We start from the raw sequence: 17278 nt of genomic DNA on the forward strand, positions 1-17278 counted from the left end.
ATTAATTTAGTCATTTTCACGCACTCACCACCCACTTTAGAAACATTCATTAATTAGAAACACTGCAGTGGGTCTACAGTTAAGAGTTCTGTCGTAGTGCGTAATTTGGGTTAACCATCATTCAACTCTCCCACACTACTATTGGCTGGATAGCTTTTGGTGACACACCCTCCCCAGCCCCACAGTGACACTGACACATGTAAAACTCCAGCAACTCTGATGTGACTGATGTGATGTGATACACTTTCATTATAAGAACACCCACTACCAGGCCACTATGTTGGATGTGTCAAGCCAACAGATAGCATACTGTATAAATTGTATATTAAACTTTCCTTATAATGTAAGTGTGCCTAATAAAGCAATCAGTGAGAAGGCAGAAGACGTATCTGACAAAATGACTGCAATCATAACTGCTGCTTTATTGTATTTATTGTTAGAATCAATGGTACATCTGTCTCCTTCGCTGATCAGTGATCATTTGTTATACATATGTAGTAACCTTTGTAATTTAAAAGTTTATTTTAGAATAGACTTCAAAGTTTAGACAAAGTTTTCCTGCAGATAGTAAGTTTTTTTTCATGCCAAACATGACAGCACCTCTCCCCAAGACAAAGAAGAAGAAAAGCAAACATCGTGTGACAGTTTATTTGATAGAAGACCACAGTAATATGGCATATACACAACAATTCCCCCATGGCAAACAAACAGTTTGACCCCTGTCGACATGTACACAGACTCTTCAAAAACTACAGGGAGAAAAGATCAAGGAAAGATGCCTACCACACACCTAGCGCTAACATTTTCCACACTGTCTTTTACCAAACCCATAGTTGTCTGGTTAAAGCTTTTGAAGCCATCAAGTAGTTTTGCAAATTGTTGTTGTGTGGTGTTGTGCCGGGGGGAGATTAATTAAGGACTGTGTGTCTGCTCCAGAGCAGACGAGGTGTCTCAACACTGCTGCAGCTCTTCAGACCCGCCGCGGCTTCTTAGCGCACACGCCACCATCACACATCAGGCAGGCAAGAGCCTTCGTTTCAGCATGGTGTCGCGGACGGCTGTTTGGACAGAAGCCCGGGGTTTGTGCTTATTTGTCTTTTATAAAAAGGACAACTCTGGAAGCAGGGCCAAGGCCCCCTCGGGCTCTGTGATTTGCTGAGGCGGGAGAGTGTCATTTTGGGCAGCAGATATTCCGTCAGCTGCTTCACAGATGTGCTAGCGGTGGGCGTCCTCTGCTTGAACCTGGCTCAGATTGGCCACTGTGCTTTCCTCCAGCGCTGATACAGAACACACAATGCACTGGTGTGTGTTAGAGGAGGAAAAACTCACCACGGGCCAATAATTTGCAGGTGGCATTTGAATGCGTGACCATGGCTGTGACCGCATATAACATTCTTATCATTAAAGGGGGTAAATGTCTTAACATTGCTTTTAACTTTTATGGTGGCCATGGGTTTCATTTGAGGGAGTTTCTTTCCCCCTCTGTTTCACAGTGGGATTTTAGATTTTCATATTGTTCCAACTTAGCAAGTGATGGCAACTGAAACGCCATTATTTACTACCTCATTTATGTAAAGAACCTCTTCAGATCTGTGCACGTCCTTTCTCAGCATCGCATGGCGTCCACTGCGTAATTATACCTGGAGAAGTGGTGGCTGTGCGCAGCAGTGCTCGCTGGCAACCAGGAAGGCGTCATCTTGGTGTTGTTCCTCTGCCATATGAAAGCTTCTTTTTTTATAGCTTGACAGCTTGGCTTGCCCTCTGTAGGTCAAACATCGGCGGCTGGAAGAATAAGGACACAGCCTTTAACCTTTGTGCTAAGGTCGTAGGGAAGAGTGGCTTTAGGCGAGAGTCTTGCAATAATCTTGCCTCAAAACATCACATATTTACATATCAAGTGTGTCCATTCAAATGAGCGGCACAGTCCACTAGCTGGACTCAGAAGACATTTGACGGTCACACAGTGAGAAGCATTTGCTAATTGCACACTTAGGTATGCACACACATGCTTAACAAAATGTTTATGTGGAGAGTTAATCACTCAACCGGCTGCCAATTAGAGCCGAGTTACTGTGTGGTTGTGAAACAGTAATAACTGGGTAGGAATCGTGTATAATCATGTGTGTAAACAGAGAAAAGCATTTGGCCTTGAGTTAGCCCAGAAACAATAGTGTCTCTCATCTCCTCCCTAACCTCAAATACCAAGCTGTTGACACTCCTTGGCCATGTCAGAACAGCAGCAGTCCTGCAGTTCGCAGCTAAACCTGGCCCGACCGCACCGTATCTGCGCACCGAGCGGATGGTCTCGTAAATCAGCGCCGACTCAAAATGCAAAGGAAGAAGCACTTTGCGTAAACACCGTGCCCCGAACTATGCGTGAAAGATGTCCTCTCGCTGTAGTCAGTGATTAGTCAGCAATTTGGGGAGAGCGCCTGTGATTGTGAGAGTTGACGGAGTGCAAGGGATGGTAGACTGTGGTTTGTCTGAATCACAGATTCCTCCACAGACAGAGAGAGAGAGAGAGAGAGAGAGAGAGAGAGAGAGAGAGAGAGAGAGAGAGAGACAGGAGGCTGTCAAAGAGGGAAGCTTTTGATTTAAGACATTATTTCGGTAAATTATCCGACACCCCAGAGACGGACCACAAGGTTTTAATTGCTAACGTGAAATTACAGAGCAAAAATGGCTGTGCATATGTGTTTAAATAGAGACAGACGCTCAGATATATTTTTGGGTTTGATGAGCTCATTTGTCACCCCTGAGCCCACCCGCACGCTCCGCACCCTCATGATCTCCTCATATCTAATAGCCAATTTACTGCATGAGCAGACATGCAGTCTCTGCGCTTTTAGCACCTTCTACTTCTAGACATCATTGTAGTCTAATTAGGGGTGGAGGGGCTGACAATGTTCCTGCTTACCCAGATGAAGAAGTATGTGCTTGGGTTAAGCCACGATTGGGTTCTCATTCATCCTGCGTGAGGAGATGTGGTATCCTCTGTCTCATGTGGTATCCTCAGTCTCACAGCCAGTTCACTTTTGCTAGACCCTACACAAGAATCATGCAGTTATTTTGTGATGCAGAAATGATACCTTGGAAAAGCTGTAAAGGAGGAGGGAAAGTGATCTTTCATTTGTGCCTTTGGCTGTAGAACATCTTCAAAATCATTGCCAGGCCTAAAGTGAACACTCACAGTGCACTCAGGGTGGGGTAAATGAATCCAGCCTCAACTAAAATGCTATCCTCCCTACTGACTGCTGGTTTGGCTGGGGAAGTAGAACGCTTGTTGATGATTTAGGGAGACAGATGTGTACGCATCCTGTGTGTGTGTGTGTGTGTGTGTGTGTGTGTGTGTGTGTGTGTGTGTGTGTGTTGAGAGTCAGGGTGGTATAATGGCAACAAACAGCGCCACAAGCAGCAGGCCATGTTCTTGCCCTATAGCAGGATCAGATAGAAGGTGGTATGGGGGGAGAAGTGTTAGTCATACAAAAGGAGTAAAAAAGAGGAGAGAGAGTGAAAGACATGGAGGCAGAGTGAGAGGAGAGAGAGGAAAGAGAAAGGGAGCGAGAGAACAGAGAGAGAGGAGAGAGAGGAGAGAGAGAGATGGAGACCAGAAAGCCAGAGAGGAGGTCTGACAGCTGAAGTCCACACACTAAACATGCTTACTGCCCCACCTGTCACACTCTCTGTCTCTCTACCCGTCTCTCTGTCCCTCCCTTGCTCTCTATCTCTCCTTCTCTCCCTCTCTCCACCTCTCTCTCTCTCTATTTCCCTCTCTCTCTTGCTCTCCCTCTCTTTCTCTCGCTATCTTTTGGTCTCTTTGCCTGTCACCCTGCCCTGCTCTCCTCCCTTGCCCACAGCCATGCTATCTGTTCAACAGATGTATGTGTGTGTGTGTGTGTGTGTGTGTGTGTGTGTGTGTGTGTGTGTCTGTGTGTGTGTGTATGAGTTTGCTAAACTTCTTGGCAGAACACTGGGCCTCAGGCAAGGACAGTTTGCTACTCTTCTGAAACCACTCACTTCATTTCTGTGTATGACTGTGTGTATTAAGCTGTGTGTATTAAGCTGTGTGAAAGTGTGTAAGTGTGTGTGTGTGTGTGTGTGTGTGTGTGTGTGTGTGTGTGTGTGTGTGTGTTTTTCCCTGATCTGTCAGTCTATGCTGCCTCCTACTGTCAGGGAGTGTGTATTTAGTGCATGTATTCTTCAAACCTCAGAATTTCAGATATACCTGGTATCACCTCTTCTACAGCAGTTTAAAATGTTCCGTATGACTGCGTACATTCGGTTTGACCGTATATGTTTGGTGTGACCATGTATGTTCGGTATGACCGTATATGTTTGGTGTGACCGTATATGTTCGGTGTGACCGTATTCATTTGGTGTAAATTTATATGTTGGGTGTGACCGTGTGACTTCATTCCCAAAATGCTGAATAGGAGCAAAACAAACATTGTTTGAATACGAGCCTGCACGCTGCTGCTCCAGCCTGCACCCCAGACCTCCACCTTAGGTCCTGCACCATGATGGAGTTTCCCTAAAAATATTGAGGGTTTTTTTGTGTGTGTGTGTGATGAGGGTAAATTTAGTTTGTTTGGTTGTCATTTTGACCTGGATAATCGGTGGAGACTCGTTTCAGTCTCAACGTACTGACAGCTGACCTCAGGGTAGCATCTTGATGGCAGATATCAAGTTGAACTGCTTAATTGGTAGCAATAAAATTTAATACAAAGGCTCCTTTGTGTGGGTGAAGCAGTACAACTAAGAGAAGGGGGGCGTGTGCCAGGAGCCGGACAAGGAAGCCTTCGTTTGTCTTTTTCTTGTAAATGCATAAAAAGAAGCCTCAGGTCTGGCTATGGGCATCTTATTATGTGTGTGTGTGTGTGTGTGTGTGTGTGTGTGTGTGTGAGTGAGTGGGTGTGGCTGTGCGTGTGCGGGAGTGTGTGTTGGTTTGTGTGTGGGTGGTGTGTGTGTTTTGTGTGTGTCGACAGAACGGTTTTGTCAGCAGCTATGTTCTCAGGGTGTTGTTTGGAGTTGCGGTCCCCTGCTGGATGATGGGAATGCATTCTTGCTGCGGCCCGCTCTGGGAGGGTGCTGGCCAGGCTCCTCGGGCTGGGAGCGGAGCTGCACTCCGGGGGCCCCGGGCCAGCAACCTCCCCCCCCCCCCCCCCCCCCCCCCCCCACTCGGCCCCCGCTAAACCCTTTCATGTCTCCCAACCACAGGCCCACAGCCGGCGCCTCTCCTGCTGCAACGGCCGCCCCATTCCACCCAAACAAGAACAGTGAGGCCTCCCGTTCACCAGCCAGAAAGACTGGAGAGCTCTCTCTCCCTCCCTCTGTCTCTCCATCTCTCTCTCTCTCTCTCTCTCTCTCTCCACATCTCTCTCTGTCCCCCTCCCCTTCTCTCTACTCATGATCCCACTCTCTCCCATCTCTCTCCATCTCTTCATTACTCTCTCTCTCTCTCCCGTCTCTCTCTCCATCTCTCTGTCTCTCACTGCCCCACTCCCTCACCACCCATTGTCTTTTATTGGTGTAATTGTTGTTTGGTGTTGTCGAGACTTCCAAAAATGACACGCCACACAGTTCCTCATTACATGTGTTATGGTGTAAAAATCAGACACCCCCTTCTCTCTCCTCTCTCTCTCTCCTCTTTCTGACTTCTCCATGACCCCTTGAGGGAGTGAGCCAGTGGACAGGCTCTACTCTCTGCTAGCTGGGGAAGACAGAATAGTGGCTCAGGGCCCCACAAGCTCCTGGGTGATGTAAGAAAAAGAAACAAATGTTACAGGTACACCCAGCCATCATAACAGTCACAGACCTCATGAACAACCATGTATGTCATAATTGTATGTAAACCATTTATTTCTCATACATGAACGTAAATGTCCAGATTGTTCAGATGAACACACAGTATCTTTACGCCAGTGCCTCACAAGAACACACAGTATCTTTACGCCATAGCCTCACAAGAACACACAGTATCTTTACGCCAGTGCCTCACAAGAACACACAGTATCTTTACGCCAGAGACTCACAAGAACACACAGTATCTTTACGCCAGTGCCTCACAAAAACACACAGTATCTTTACGCCAGAGACTCACAAGAACACACAGTATCTTTACGCCAGTGCCTCACAAGAACACACAGTATCTTTACGCCAGTGCCTCACAAGAACACACAGTATCTTTACGCCAGAGCCTCACAAGAACACACAGTATCTTTACGCCAGAGCCTCACAAGAACACACAGTATCTTTACGCCAGAGACTCACAAGAACACACAGTATCTTTACGCCAGAGACTCACAAGAACACACAGTATCTTTACGCCAGAGACTCACAAGAACACACAGTATCTTTACGCCAGTGCCTCACAAGAACACACAGTATCTTTACGCCAGAGCCTCACAAGAACACACAGTATCTTTACGCCAGTGCCTCACAAGAACACACAGTATCTTTACGCCAGAGACTCACAAGAACACACAGTATCTTTACGCCAGAGACTCACAAGAACACACAGTATCTTTACGCCAGAGCCTCACAAGAACACACAGTATCTTTACGCCAGTGCCTCACAAGAACACACAGTATCTTTACGCCAGAGCCTCACAAGAACACACAGTATCTTTACGCCAGTGCCTCACAAGAACACACAGTATCTTTACGCCAGAGCCTCACAAGAACACACAGTATCTTTACGCCAGTGCCTCACAAGAACACACAGTATCTTTACGCCAGAGACTCACAAGAACACACAGTATCTTTACGCCAGAGACTCACAAGAACACACAGTATCTTTACGCCAGAGACTCACAAGAACACACAGTATCTTTACGCCAGTGCCTCACAAGAACACACAGTATCTTTACGCCAGAGACTCACAAGAACACACAGTATCTTTACGCCAGAGCCTCACAAGAACACACAGTATCTTTACGCCAGAGACTCACAAGAACACACAGTATCTTTACGCCAGAGACTCACAATAACACACAGTATCTTTACGCCAGAGACTCACAAGAACACACAGTATCTTTACGCCAGAGACTCACAAGAACACACAGCTGTAAGTGCTTCCTTCACCTTGGTAACAGTGCCCTCAGAATGCCACTGTGCACGTGTGGCGTTAGCGTGCACATGCAGCGTTAGCGTGCACGTATGACGTTAGCGTGCACGTGTGACGTTAGCGTGCACGTATGACGTTAGCGTGCACGTATGACGTTAGTGTGCACGTATGACGTTAGCGTGCACGTATGACGTTATATTGCACGTGCGGTGTTAGCGTGCACGTGTGGCGTTAGCGTGCACGTGTGGCGTTAGCGTGCACATATGACGTTAGCGTGCACGTATGGCGTTAGCGTGCACGTATGGCGTTAGCGTGCACGTATGGCGTTACCGTGCACGTGTGGCGTTAGCTTGCACGTATGGCGTTAGCGTGCACGTATGGCGTTAGCGTGCTCCTCTTGCTGCGTCATGCGGAGTTCACCTGATGTGATGATCCCACGCTGTCGGAGAGACCTGAGCTATTTTCATACTCTCTCTTAAATATGGTTGCCGATTTAGGTCTCTCTGCCGTTAAACTGTCGGTGCGGCAAAACAAAATACGTGGAGTTTGTTTTACTATGGGATGTTCAGACAGCCGCAAAGCATTTTTTTAGTAACCGTGGCAGCGGTTGTGTGTATTTTAGGGCCCCCGCCATATGTTGAACACTGACCTCTCACACAAAGACTACAGAGAAATGTATGTGTGGTGAGAGAAGCACTTAATGATGTGTGTGTGTGTGTGTGTGTGTGTGTGTGTGTGTGTGTGTGTGTGTGTTTTGGGGATAGTGTATGAGTGTGAGACACGATGTGTATGTGCTTGTGTGTGTGTGCGTGTGTGAGAGAGAGACACTTCACACCTATACGGAGGACCTACGTGTGTACCGGGATATGAATAAAAACTTGAAAGTCCTTTAGAACTTTAGAAGTGTGTGTGTGTGTGTGTGTGTGTGTGTGTGTGTGTGTGTGTGTGTGTGTGTGTGTGTGTATGTGTGTGTGTGTGTGTGTGTGTTTGCACGTGCATGTGCGCATGCTCACGCATGTGTTTGTTCTCACCAAGGACTGCAGCTTACGTCCTCCTCATGGGCCACACCAGAGGAAAGGTGCTAAATTTATCTGCACACACACTCTGTCCATTACCCAGCACAGGCTTCTGAGCCCATCTCCATCTGTCCACATCTACATTCATCTACACCCATCTACACCCATCTACACACATCTACACACATCTACACCTATCTACACCCATATACACACATCTACACACATCTACACCCATCTACACACATCTACACACATCTACACCTATCTACACACATCTACACCCATATACACACATCTACACACAGCTACACACATCTACACACATCTACACCTATATACACACATCTACACACATCTACACCTATATACACACATCTACACATATATACACACATCTACACCTATATACACACATCTACACACATCTACACTTATATACACACATCTACACCTATATACACACATCTACACATATATACACACATCTACACACATCTACACCTATATACACACATCTACACATATATACACACATCTACACACATCTACACCTATATACACACATCTACACATTTACACACATCTACACCTATATACACACATCTACACATATATACACACATCTACACACATCTACACCCATATACACACATCTACACCTATATACACACATCTACACCTATCTACACACATCTACACACATCTACACCTATATATACACATCTACACACATCTACACCTATATACACACATCTACACACATCTACACACATCTACACCTATATACATACATCTACACACATCTACACCTATATACACACATCTACACATATATACACACATTTACACACATCTACACCTATATACACACATCTACACATATATACACACATCTACACCTATATATACACATCTACACATATATACACACATCTACACACATCTACACCTATATACACACATCTACACCTATATACACACATCTACACATATATACACACATCTACACACATCTACACCTATATACACACATCTACACACATCTACACACATCTACACCTATATACACACATCTACACATATATACACACATCTACACACATCTACACCTATATACACACATCTACACATATATACACACATCTACACCTATATATACACATCTACACATATATACACACATCTACACCTATATACACACATCTACACACATCTACACCTATATACACACATCTACACACATTTACACACATCTACACACATCTACACCTATATACACACATCTACACATATATACACACATCTACACCTATATACACACATCTACACACATCCACACACATCCACACACAATCTTGTGTTAGTTAACACACTCATGTGTTAGATTTCTGTTATTATCTCTCATGTTAGTTTTTTGCAGATGTTACTGTATGACCAAATTTCTGAAAGTATGTCTCTTTTTGTCAAAACTTACCACACAGCAGCCAATGCCACACATACAAAATGCAAAACACAAAACACAAAACACAACCAAAACTCTTGCAACTCTTGCCAAAAACATATTACTGTATTTCATCAAAACTCTACACACAAATATCAGATTAGCCTTTATGACAACTACACACTGACGTGACAAATGGGAAACACTACTACCATGTGTTTGAGTGTTCAGTTTGTAGTCTGCTGTAAAGGTCAAGCAGAGGTCTCACATATATACGAATATTCACAAATAGAGGTTGTTTCTGTATATTCAGTTCATTTAAACCTAAAAGTAAAACACAAGTTGAAAACATATGCTATTGTTTGCTCTGACCATATTGACGATGGTCTCTTTCTGTTCTGAGGTGGATTGCTGTCTTCGTCCCCCAGCAAGGGGTAGTCTAGTAGTGCAAAAACATGATGTAGTATGTATAGAGTATAGGTCTACTTATCTATTCTCATTTTGAAATGATTGGATGATGTTACAGTGTAGCAGCACAAATTAGGTTGGACTCTTTGCCTCCCAATGTATGGTTGAAAATCTCAATGCATGGTTGACATGGTCAACCAGAGTGGCTCGAATCTCATCCATTCAAACTTGTCACATCAGTATGTGACCTCACAGATGTGCGGTTGTTCATCCTCTTCCTCATTCTCATCCTCTTCATCGTCATCTCTATGCAGTATTGGACTGCATAGTGCAAACCAAGATTTGCAACTTGTGGCCTCTTTATAGGGATTAGGCTTTGATGTCTACAGATTTGTAAAAATTAGCTGGAAGTGTTATAACCTGCGAGGACTGGGTATGGATTTTGGTAGGTGGGTGTAGCAGTTTTTCAGTTTTGAATAACGTGTCTTATGTAAAAACTGCGTTTAATGTTTTGCAAAAAGTGTTTTTAAGAATTTCTAAATGAATGTAAGGCAGATAATTTTCTTTAGTGCACCGGGTCAATAGGTCACCTTCCTTGACTCACATATGAGCTTAAGTGACATCCCATTCCTAATTCATACAGTTCAATATGACATTGGTTCACCCTTTGCAGCTAGAACAGCTTCAAATCTTCTGGGAAGGCTGTCCACAAGGTTTAGGAGAGTGTTTATGAGGATTTTTGACCATTCTTCAAGAAGCACATCTGTGAGGTCACATGCTGATGTGACAAGTTTGAATGTGACAAGAAGGCCTGGCTCTCAGTCTCCGCTCTAATTCATCCCAAAGGTGTTCTATCGGGTTGAGGTCAGAACTTGTTGTTCTATCGGGTTGAGGTCGGATTGTGCAGGCCAGTCAAGTTAATCCACACTAGACTCTGCCTTCCATGTTTTTATGGACCTTGCCAAAATGTCTTGGTATGCAGAAGCATTCAGAATTCCTTTCACTGGAACTAAGGGGCCAAGCCCAGTTCCTGAAAAACAACCCCACACCATAATCTCACCTCCACCAAACTTTACATTTGGCACAATGCAGTTAGACAAGTACCGTTCTCCTGGCAACCGAAAAACCCAGATTCATTCATCAGATTGCCAGATGGAGAAGCTTGATTCGTCATTCCAGAAAACACACCTCCACTGCACTAGAGTCCAGTGGTGGCGTGCTTTACACCACTGCATTCGATGCTCTGCATTGCACTTGGTGATGTATGGCTTGGATGCAGCTGCTCGACCATGGAAACCCATTCCATGAAGCTCTCTGCACACTGTTCTTGAGCTAATCTGAAGGCCACATGAAGTTTGTATATCTGTAATGATTGACGGCCACTTCAACATCCGTTGACCCCGCTCCATCAGTTTACATGGCCTACCACTCCGTGGCTGAGTTGCTGTCATTCCCAAACACTTCCATTTTCGTATAATACAGCTGACAGTTGACTGTGGAATATTTAGGAGCGAGGAAATTTCACAACTGGATTTGTTGCACAGGTGGCATCCTATCACAGTTCAATGCTGGAATTCACTGAGCTCCTGAGAGCGACCCATTCTTTCTCAAATGTTTGTCAAAGCAGTCTGCATGCCTAAGTACTTAATTTCATACACCTGTGGCCATGGAAGTGATTGGAACACCTGACTCTGATCATTTGGATGGGTGAGCAAATACCTTTGGCAATATAGTGTACTTATCATCCATTTTGTTTCTTACCTCTTGTTTACAATATTAGGTTCATTACACAGGTCAACAAAAAAAAAAATTTACTGGTGTCCAAAATATTTTAATGAATTTGGGGTATATTTGGGGTGCTGATTCTGAATATACTATCAGTTTTGCCAGATTGGCTCAAGTTTTTGAGATTTTTGGTATCTTATTTATAGCACTTGTTGGTAAATGCGACGCATCATCTCATTAATTTCTTGGGATTAGTACTTGAACTGAGCAGTTCTCAATATAGTTTTTTGTTAATTAGTGTTCTAAAAGTTTGTTCATAGCTTGATTTTTGCACTAACTTTATGTTGTTGTCTGTTTTCCAGTGAAAAGCATGAACTCATCAAGAAGAAGTTGAAGAAGAAGACACATTCTGTTACATTTGTGGTGAATATACACTGCAAAAACATAGAAGAAACATAACAGACTTTAAAAAAAAGTGTATTTGGCCTATTTTAAATAAAATAAAATAAAGTTAATGCGCGTGTAACAAATTACGTCTTTTTTTTTACACATTTCACGAAAAATCTCAAAAACTTGAGCCAATCTGGCAAAACTGATGACATATTCAGAATCAGCACCCCAAAGTTACCCTAAATTCGTTGAAATATCTTTGGCCCCAAAAATGCTGTTGACCTGTGTTATCTATGATTGTATTGCTTTTAATATGATTGTTGACAGTATACACAACAGTATACACAGCTCTAAACTGATCTGGCCATACATACATACATGTCGTGGGTTTTGTGATGTGCACTTGACTCATTAAATGCCCCCATTTCCCTGAGACTGGCATGATCACACTCCTCACCCATCACACAATAAACACGTTTATGCAGTGCTTTTATGCATTTAAAACCTATAAACAGGTCCATCACGACTCTAACAATAGAGGAAGGTTAACCCTCTACTGTTTTCAGGTAAACTAGTGCAAGGACACTACCCTAGCTCATATTAGCCCAAATTAAACTAGAAACACTAACAACAATGTGGAATAATCATTTGGGATGTTCATTAAATGTATGTGTAATTGAAGACTACTTCTCTCTCTCGCTCTCTCTTTCTCCATCTCTCTCTCCATCTCTCTAGGCCACCTGATATGTTCAGCTAACATTGTCTGGAGGAAAACAGGAAACACTCTGAAATCCATGGCCGCCATCCCTATTGCTGTTCACCTTGGGATTGTGGCCACCTACATCAGTCAGTCAGAGGGCAATATAGTCATCCAGGCCTCAGTGCAGAGAGAGAGAGAGAGTGAGAGAGAGAGAGAGAGAGAAAGAAAGAGAGTTGGCACAGGGGAACACACTCTTAGGGGTAATTGTGTGTGCATATATGAGGTTGTTGGAGGTCTGCACAGAGACTCTGGGGGTGTAATGAATGTTGGTGGAGGGCTGACGCCAGAGCTCTGGGTGGTCTCTCCCCAAACGGAGCTCTGCGCTGTCCGGGGCTCAGATCCTCTTTCCCTCCTTCCTTGCCCTCTGTTACGCTCCACTCAGGTAGAACCCACCTCTTCACCTCCGACTGGGCCGGAACAATGGGATGACCAAAAATGCTGTAGTACTGGCGCTCTCTCTCTCTCTCTCTCTCTCTCTCTCTCTCTCTCTCTCTCTCTCTCTCTCTCTCTCTCTCTCTCTCTCTCTCTCTCTCTCTGCTCCTTCCAGTGCTCTCATTGAATTACATCACATCAAAAGCAATAAGCTAATTACAAATGACTCCATCTGGACAAGGAGTAAATACAGAATCAACATAATTGATTTAATCCTTTTTGGACTGTGGGCGGGCCTACATGCATCTCACTCATGCTGGCAGTGTTTGAAAAAAAATGTGAAAAGATAAAATAAAAACAGTTTTTTGTTTACTACAGCAAATCAGGATGAGTCACATAGTTAAGAGAGAGCAAAAGATATTTGAATCCCTGGCCCTGGCATAATGTTGAAACGACTTGGATTCCCTTATCACAGTTTTTGCAGTCGCTAAGAACCAAAATCTTGTACTTATAGCACAATTTGGGAAACCACTAACTCATGTAGCCTGTCTATTGACCTGGTGCACTAAACCTTAAACACAGTCTCTTCCTTCATTCAAACTGAAAACCATTTGTTTCTTTTGGAAAACACTTTCATGCAACTGCCACACCCTCTGACCAATATACAAACACAGTCATCACAGATTAAATCACTTCTAGCTCATTTTAATTTAAATTTATTAATTTAATAATCAAAAAAGTTGCACATATTGGTTTGCACAACAGTGGAGTCCAATACTGCACAGCGATGATGAGGAAGAGGACAAGGATTGTCACGTAGGGCTACGCCCCCTCTCGTAGCTATCACTCTGGGTTCCCTCATGTCTGTATTCCCTGCCTGTTCATCCCGCCCTGCTCGTTGTCTCTGTGATTTCCCATTGCCTGCCACGCCCCTGTCGTCATTGTTTGCACCTGATCCTTGTTTAGTTCAGTGTATATATAGTCCTTGTATTGCCCTTGTCGGTATCGGTCTTTTTGTCAAATCCTGTTCGTTGTGAGTATTGTTTCCGCTGCAAGTATTCCTGCCTGTTCCGTGTTTCCCCGTCGTGTTTGGTTTATCTGTCCGAGTATGTCTGTTGTTATTTCATGTCCTGATTGCCCTCCAGTTATGACCCATGCCCGTTATATCAACACTGCTTTTGGAATTCCCTGTAATAAATCTCGCTCTCCTCAGCGTTTGTGTCCGCCTCCCTGTTCTGCGCTACGCAGAACGTTACAAGGATGAGGAAGAGAGTGAGAAACCATAATGGATGAAATCAGAGCCACTTCGGTTGACCAAAATGTGAACAACCATGGGTTGAGATTTATGGAGGCACAGGGTCCAGCCTTAACATTTTGAAAATAGGAATAGGGAATAGATAAGTAGCCCTATCCTCTATACCATGCTACCAAACTCACAGAACTGAACTGTGTATACCTGTGTACACTGTAGTGTAGTACCATATCAGTAGTTACAGTAAAGTTGGATTTCATACTGATTCAGTGAAATGTTCACATCATGTTTTTGCAGAACTGCTAGACTACCCCTTGCTGGGGAAGATGAAGACTCTTCACCCCAGAACAGAAAGAGACCATCACCAACATGGTCAGAGCAAACAACAGCATACTTTTATGACAACTACAACAGCACATCATTACTGACAACGTCACCATCAACAACATCCATTCAATGAGTCTATCCAGACTGGGCCAGTGAGTGTGAAACAACCGCGCTATGCATATGTATTTAGGTAGGTAGGTTGAAGGTATTTCCCCCACTGTCTGGCCAGAGAGGACATCGGCAGTGATATCGATGAGATCTTGTAGCCAGTGGCGCAAAAAGGGGGCATGCAGCGTATGCGACGCATAGGGGCGCTGCACTAGAGGGGGCGCCAAATCGATTAGATGTAATACTTAACTTGTGTCCATCTTACATTCGCCGTAATGCAGAATTGTTCATGCAAAAAAGAAAATAAACATTTTCCTTGTACATGCGTATGTGAGTACTATGACCTTCACAGCAGAATACACACTGAATACTCAAAAAACGCACAGTAACACAGTAACTTTCCATTTATCACATCAGTGTGTAGTTGTCATATCTCCCCAAGTTCTCACATGTGACTCCTCTGCTACGCTCTCTTCACTGGCTTCCAGTAGCAGCATGCATCAGATATAAAACCTTGATGCTTGCTTACAAAGCCAAAAATGGGCTAACCCCTCCCTATATGATGTCCATGGTCAAAAGCCGATCCGTACAGCGAGCACTCAGAACCTCAAATTTGTCTCGACTCGAAAATCCATGCTTAAAGTCTCATGGAAGACAAAGCTCCAGACTATTCTCCGTCCTGGCTCTAAGATGGTGGAACGATCTTCCATTTGCTGCTAGGACTGCAGAGTCTATTGCTATCTTCAAGCGTAGACTGAAGACCCACCAGTTTGTTGAGTTCTTACCAGAGCACTAACTCGGCAGATACCACTTGCCGTTGTTCTTAAATTGTATGTCTGTCTATGGTTATTTGTGTCTATGGATATTGACTCCTGTAGTTTAGTAGTAGTCTGACTCAATGGTATTTTGACGTCTGGCCTATCCGTGTTATTACCTAGGATGAATTCTGTGATCAGATGCAAATCACTTTGTAAGTCGCTCTGGATAATGTAAATGTAAATGTAAATGTCATATAGGAAAGGCCGTTCATGTGATATTTGTATGTAGAGTTTGAATGCAAAAATGCTATTTTGGCAAGAGTTGAAAGAGTTTTGTATGAAGTGATTGCTTTTTCCTAAAGTGTGAGATGTTTTTGCATATTGTGTATTGTTTGTGTGGCTTTGCCTGATGTGCGTAAAATCTTAACAAAAGGAGACATAGTTTCAGAAATTGGGTATTAGAGACTGCAAAAAACTGTTATTTGTTTCTCTCTCTATCTTTTTCTTCCTCTAGATGAGGTGTTTTTCTGCATATGGTGTTTCTTCAATCATTCATCAAGTCTGCTGAGGATGAGATGTTTTATGCATGGCACAATCTGCATGTTAAAAACCTGGGCCGTAGAGAAGACTGGAGAACGGAGGAGGCTGATGTCCACGTTTACTTATTCATGACCACCACATGAAGAGGCGTGGGCTTCCAGCGTTTCTTCATTATCAACCAGGAAAGTCCGTCTGGCTTAAACGACAGCTCCAAGTGCTGAGCATTGATTCAACGACCAATACTGTCCTTCAGTCAGATGGAAAGGGCTAATGAAGTCTAGCATCAAGTCAGCCCAAGAACTCCATAATGAATTGTGTGATGTGTGAGGTTCTCGTTGTGTGGGATCTGTGTGGTTCTCTTTGTGTGGGATCTGTGTGGTTCTCTTTGTGTGGGATCTGTGAGGTTCTTGTTGTGTGTGATCTGTGAGGTTCTCGTTGTGTGGGATCTGTGTGGTTCTCTTTGTGAGTGATCTGTGTGGTTCTCTTTGTGTGTTCTCCTAGGTTTTTTGCAGATAACTCCTCACTCTCTCAGGTTAGTATTAGGACATCAGATTAGTATTAGGACATCCCTCTCCGTTCTGGAATCCAAAAAATCTAATGCACTTACTGCTTGTGTGTATGTGTGTGTTCATGTATGTACATGTGTGTGGGTATATGTGTGTGTGTGTGTGTGTGTGTGTGTGTGTGTGTGTGTGTCTGTGTCTGTGTGTGTGTGTGTCTGTGTGTGTGTGTGTGTGGTTCAACTTCAGCGGATGGCGGGTGTCTCATAGTTTGCAGGCTTGACCTTAGTCTCGGTGCTGGAGACACTCAGGGTTTGTTGAACAAGTCAGCCATCTAATGGACAGCAGAGGAACAGGTGTCAGCGTGACTGAAGACAGTCCAGACCACGGCTTGGCATTCACACAGCTGCAAAGAGAAGACAAAGCAAAGGAAACAAGACCCTTCACACCACTAAGCCTTTTGGAGTGGGACAGCAGTCCCATAAGAACTTAGTGCACTACTTATTACTACACTAGTCTTGATAACCGACCTTTAAACTGGCAATGCTAAGAGACCATGACCAAAGAACAGAGAAAAACCAGTTAGTGTGTGTGTGTGTGTGTGTGTGTGTG

The 17278-nt window shown here is 44.0% G+C and overlaps 1 long non-coding RNA gene across 1 annotated transcript; it reads right to left on the reverse strand.

Moving 5' to 3' along the window:
- Positions 1 to 449: 449 nt before the first annotated feature.
- LOC143497380 (uncharacterized) lies at positions 450 to 17051 on the reverse strand. The gene is made up of 3 exons (XR_013125868.1): positions 16951 to 17051; positions 2918 to 3045; positions 450 to 1782 (listed from the first exon to the last, which is right to left on the reverse strand). It is a non-coding gene; the product is annotated as an uncharacterized LOC143497380 (long non-coding RNA).
- Between the last annotated feature and the right edge of the window lie 227 nt (positions 17052 to 17278).

Source organism: Brachyhypopomus gauderio, unplaced genomic scaffold (genome assembly GCF_052324685.1).
Source record: "Brachyhypopomus gauderio isolate BG-103 unplaced genomic scaffold, BGAUD_0.2 sc108, whole genome shotgun sequence".
Taxonomy (NCBI): domain Eukaryota; kingdom Metazoa; phylum Chordata; class Actinopteri; order Gymnotiformes; family Hypopomidae; genus Brachyhypopomus; species Brachyhypopomus gauderio.